The following is a 5787-nucleotide window of genomic DNA, read 5'->3' on the forward strand; positions in this document are numbered from 1 at the left end:
TAATCACATATATCTTTACAGTGTATTACATTTCTTTTTCCAGCACAATTACCATGCATATCAGTCAAGGCAAAGACATTACTATCCACATTATTATCATCAAATAGCTTCCAGACTCCATCTTCACATTAGTCTCATCTTTCTTCATGCTAGTTCATTTTTCACTCTATTGGTAGACTTAAGTCTCTAATGGGCTACCTTCCTTACAATTCAAAGATCGTCACTCTCCTGCCTCCTGTTTTAGGACTTTGTTAAACTCTCCTACTAACCAGCTGCATTATCTTTCTAATGAAAAAAAAAAAAAAAAGAAAGAAAGAAAGAAAGAAAGAAAGAAAGAGAAAAGAAAAAAGAAAAAACTGAGAAAAGACAATTTTTTTCTTTGACATTTTATTTCTCTATTCAAATTTGCTAATGTTTAAGACTCATACAATTTTTTAAATAGGCCTCATGAAAGTGCCATATATTAGTTCTACACACATTTCTTCGGCCAGAACTCAGTTATATGACCAAGCTAACTGCAAAATGTCTGGTAAATTAAGAGAAGTCCCAGATAATGGGGGGGGAGGAGGGCGCAATTCACTCGAGACCAGAAGCCATGTCTGTATATGAATATATAACCCATGTATTCTCACACATATGCTAAAGCATATTCACTGTACCATTCAACAGTAGTAAAATTATTTGAAATAACCTAAAGATACTAGAGCAGATCAATGAACTAGTGAAATGTAACATATAGAGCTTTTACGTGGTATCAGTACTTTTCTCTCATTAAGGGAAAGTGTGAGAAAAGTAGCAAGCATTAGTAGAATTATAAACTTAAAATAGACAGGTCTGAGGGACTGAACGTGTATTTTCACTTCACTTCATCATCCAAGAAGTTGAATCACTTGGTGTGTCTATTTCATTGCCTTTAAGTGAAAGAGTGGTACCCAAGCAATATGGGGACTGTGGTGCCTTTGGCAAACTCCACAACAAGGTTCAAGCCTACTCACCACTGGAGGGAAGGTATGGTTGTCAGTCCTTTTTATTTTCTGAGTCCTGCTTCTGGGGACAGTGGTGGAGTCAGCTTGGGGTGATGAGCAATCTGCCTTTCGTTGTAACACTCAACAACCTGGTTGGGAAAACATCTCAATGACAAGTCTTTCCCAATTTCTCATGTGTGCTTCAGGGTCCTGCAGATTGTATTTGGGTCTGTACCCACACTCTTGGACCTGGTTCACGTGTGCTACATGATAAGGAAAGAAGAGAAAGAAAGAAGTTTAAGTACGGCATTGAAGAGCACGGCACAATGAAAATGCAAGGGGGTCTGCTGCGAACCTACCTCGTCAGTATCCTCTTCAAGGCTGTTTGGAGATGGGCTTCTTGCTGATCCAGTGGTACATTCATGGCTTTAGCCTAAGCGTTGTTTATACTTGGCAAAAGAGATCCCTGCCCACATCAAGTGAATTGCTTCATCTTGTCCCACTAAGAAAACCATCCTCCTCATCTTCATGCTGGTGGTGTCCCTGGTGTCTCTTGCTTTGAATGTCATTGAACTCTTCTATTTCTTTTTCAAGGGTGTTAAGGATCATGTGATAGGGGAGAGTGATCCTTACCACACTACCACTGGCCCACTGAAATCCTCCCCGCCGCCCACTAAACATATGCTCTGTGGTTCTCCAAAATATGCTTATTTCAATGGCCGCTCCTCACCAGCTGCTCCTCTCTCACCCATGTCTCCCCCTGGGTACAAGCTGATTACTGGCAACAGAAACAATTCTTCTTGCTGCAATTAACACAAGCAAGCAAGCAAGCAAAACTGGGCTACTTACAGTGCAGAACAAAACAGAATGGGCAGGCAGGAGGCACATCTCTAACTCCCATACACAGCCTTTTGACTTCCTTGAGCATTACCAGAATTCTAAGAGACTAACTGCTGGACGTGAACTACAGCCACTAGCCACTGTGGACCAGCGACCTTCAAGCAGAGCCAGCAGTCATGTCAGCAGCAGTCCTCGGCCTGGTGACCTGGAGATCTAATACAGGCTTGAAAGTGCAAAGATTCCACTCAGTGTGGGATGAAAGAAAAGTGCAGTAGAAAGTGCACCCTGGGTATGAATTTTGTTCTAGTGGAAATGGAACTCAATAGCCTTAGTCAGGAGGTTTAGAAAACACAAAGATATTAGAATACCTAGGCTCACTGGGGGTGTCTGGGGAAGGTGGATGGAAAGGGAGAAAATAAGAGAGGTACATGTTGATATTTAATGTAGTGGATTCAAAGAACTTAAGTTTCAAATTAGAGTTTCATTAAGTAATACATAGGTAAGGGCTTTTTCTCTATCCCCTCCCAGCACACATGCGTCTGTTCTAAAAGAGTTGGTGATACTAGTGGCTAAATATATGTCTTTTTTGTTTGTTTGTTTCATCCAGAAATGGAAATAATTAAATCCAGGAATAAATACTTCCTGAACATTTTTTTCACAACAAAAAAGATGGAAGGAATGCCCCTAATGTCCCTGCTAAAACATTTCATTATTAAAATTTGCACTTTGAAGGGAAGCTTTCTAGACCAGACCATGTAGGTGTCAAACGGACTTGTATTACTATATGTTTTATTTTTGGTATCAGTTATAAATTCAGACAAGGCCCACAGAAGAAGATTTTTCATGCATTTGCAAATTTCCATGTTCTGTGTGCATTCTTGTCGCATCCACCTGCATCATATCATTACCGTCACTTTTTTCATCATCCTTCAGCTATGATTTACATGCATTTAATAGCTTCCCTAAACGTTTTTAAGACAGTTGGGATGTCACTTCACTTTTTCATTTTTTAAGAAAAAGAAAATAAAAGAAAGAAAAGTGCTGGTGAAGCTGTGGTGAAAAGGGAACCCTCCAATACTGTTGGTAGGAATGTAAATTAGTACAACCAACGTGGAAAACAATAAAGAGTTCCCTCAGAAACCTACAAATATAACTACAATGTGACTCAGTAATTTCTCTCTTAAGTATCTATCCAAAGGATAGGAAAACACTCAGTCAGAAAGACACTTGCACATCCATGTTTATTGCAGCATTATACATAATTGCTAAGACATGGAATCAATCCAAATGTCCGAGAACAGACAAGTGGATTGAAAAAGTGTGACACATGTTCTCTGTGCAGTACTACTCAGCCATAAAAAACAATGATGCCCTGCCATTTCATGCAAAGTAGACAAATATGAAAGATTTATTTTTGTATTTACATTTAATTACTGTACATCTTTACAGTGTACTACGTGGCTTTTCCCAGCATGAGTACAGTGCAGATTAGTCAACTCAAAAACATACCATTCACATTGTCATCAAGAAAGAACTATACTAGAGACAATAAAAGGGGATGGGTAATAGGGAGTGAGTATTAGGGGGTGGGAAGGGGAGAATCACAGAAAAAACATTTATTGGACACAAAAACGAAAAATTATCTCAATAATTATTTTAGGAAAACAAGTAAAATGAAATTATTTTAATGTTATTTAATTAAAGCACAAAGAAAATAATAGAAAAATGAATGTGTCCCTATGCAATATTTCACACTATCATTTCTTTAATAGGTGACATTTTTAATTAGACTGTTGAATTTGCTGCATCTACAAAATGAAGCTATCAGAAATTTTTTAAAAGTATTTTTTAACCATTACATTCTAAAATACTAATTACTTAACATTTTCTTTTCAGCTTTGTACATTGTATTTAATATGATTGGAAGTCAAACTATCTTCTAATAAGAAATCATTGCTAAAAATAATTTTTTAATCAGACAATTTACTGTTTAATCTAAATTTAAAGATACAATGGCAGAGAGTGAGAGGGAGGAGTTCAAGAGGGAAAAAAGAAGTAGAATATGTAAGAAATAAGAAATGGAAAATTATTTGTTGAAGATAGCATATATGGTAATATCTTTGATTGAGCCAATAATACAGTGTATTCTGGATAGAAAAACTCATTTTGTGTGCTGCAATAATATACAGTGAATGAATGTAAGAAAAATAAATTTAAAAGAAAAAAATAGTGTTAAGAAAATCAATCATGTATATGAAAATGTCCCTACTGACTGACACTCAGTAATTTGAATTTTTACCTAAAAAGAAAAGTTGTTTCAGAAAATCCCTTCTCTACTCAAGTGTTTAGATTCTTATAGTAAACATATTAACTCGCATTGCTTTAATTTTTCCTAGAAAAGAAAGAGATTAAGTCTGCAAATGTTACAATTATCAGAAGCAAACTTTCTTCTGATGTTTGTTCAGTATTCCAAGTGGAGAACCTAATCTAAATAATATGTCAAAGATTTCAGTTCACCAAATGTATTCTCTGGAGTGCTACTGACAAGATTTATACTTTATATCCTACCTCGTCTCCTGACATTTACATATATGTCCTAAGGAGGTAGGTACCAAGAATAAATGATTGCAAAAATCACTGTTTTGCAAACAAACAAAATGAATATCTCATAAAACACTGCTGAAGAAAATCCACTTTAGTATCTTGGCAGAATCCCAAATAAGTACTCTATTTTAAGCAACAACTCAGTGAAACAGCTCACCTGCAAGGAAGGAAAGAGACACAAGAACATTTTTATTGGAAACATAATTATAGTATCCTGTTGTCACAACTCGAGGGAAAAAAAAGTAAGGAAAACAAAGGTAGGCACAAAATAATATCATTATGACATTCAGTTTAATCATTGTAACTATAAATTCAGCAATGCTAAGAGTCAAAGTAGACAACTGATGAATAAAAGTAAACAAACTTTTTGTTCCTATATTAATGAAAGTTAATTCAAATAAGAATATTATTTTTTGATCCAGGTGCATAAAAATGTGGACACAATATTTTATGTGCTTGAATTAACATTTACCGGGCATGAATTTTATTCCTAGAATGAGTATGTGTGGCAATAGTAAGTGTAGGAAGCAAAAGATCAGAAGTTCAGGTGGGGCCTGGGTAGGAGTGAAACTGAAAAATAAGGTTTAAGGGTTGGCAGGTGGTGTAGTGGTTAAGATGGTGCACTCCCAAGTGACTGACCGTGCTCTGAGACTTGGCTACCTGAAACTCATGCTGGGCGTGTGTGTGTGTGTGTATGTGCACCCGGAACCCAGAGAAGAGAATGTCAAAGAGATTGCAGTGTGGTCACCCTAGGGGGCGATTTCTCACTTTCCTTGTCTCTGTGTCTCTGTCTCTCTGTCTCTTTCTCTCTACTCTGGTGAGTAGATCTATGGTTAATTCCTAAAAAAAAAAAAAAATTAAAAAGGAGGGAGAATCATAAATAACAAGGTTCAAAATTAGGATGAGATGAGGGTAGGGGTGGCCTGAAACTCATGGGCAGGAAAGATCAGATATGGAGAGTAATTCAGGGCTCAGGAAAAATTCAAAGAAGCAAGAGTCTCAATTGAGGAGCAGGAATAGACAGATGCCAGCGGACCTCTAACAACCAGTAAGACCTTGGGTGAACAACCCTTTAAATTTAAACACATAATGCTGTACACTGCACAAAGATATTCCTACAACAAAATCACCATGTCCAAATGACCCCTGATATGTGCCCTGTTCTTTGACTTCACATTGACATGTGGCAGCCAGAATAAAATGACACTGACTTTTATGTCTGAATAAGAATAAAATGATCCGATGATGATAATGTGTATGGTAATGTCTTGACCGAACCAGTATACAGTGTACTTGTGATGGGAAAATTCATTAGCTGTAATGATACACAGTGATTGAAGATTAATAAATATATAAATAGAAAGAAGAAATAAGCAGA

At 36.7% G+C, this 5787-nt stretch overlaps 1 pseudogene; it reads left to right on the forward strand.

Moving 5' to 3' along the window:
• LOC102476542 (gap junction alpha-1 protein-like) overlaps nucleotides 1–2022 on the forward strand; it is a 24143-nt pseudogene extending 22121 nt beyond the window's left edge.
• Nucleotides 2023–5787: the final 3765 nt, after the last annotated feature.

This window comes from Tupaia chinensis, unplaced genomic scaffold (assembly GCF_000334495.1).
Source record: "Tupaia chinensis unplaced genomic scaffold, TupChi_1.0 Scaffold000066_1, whole genome shotgun sequence".
Taxonomy (NCBI): Eukaryota; Metazoa; Chordata; class Mammalia; order Scandentia; family Tupaiidae; genus Tupaia; species Tupaia belangeri.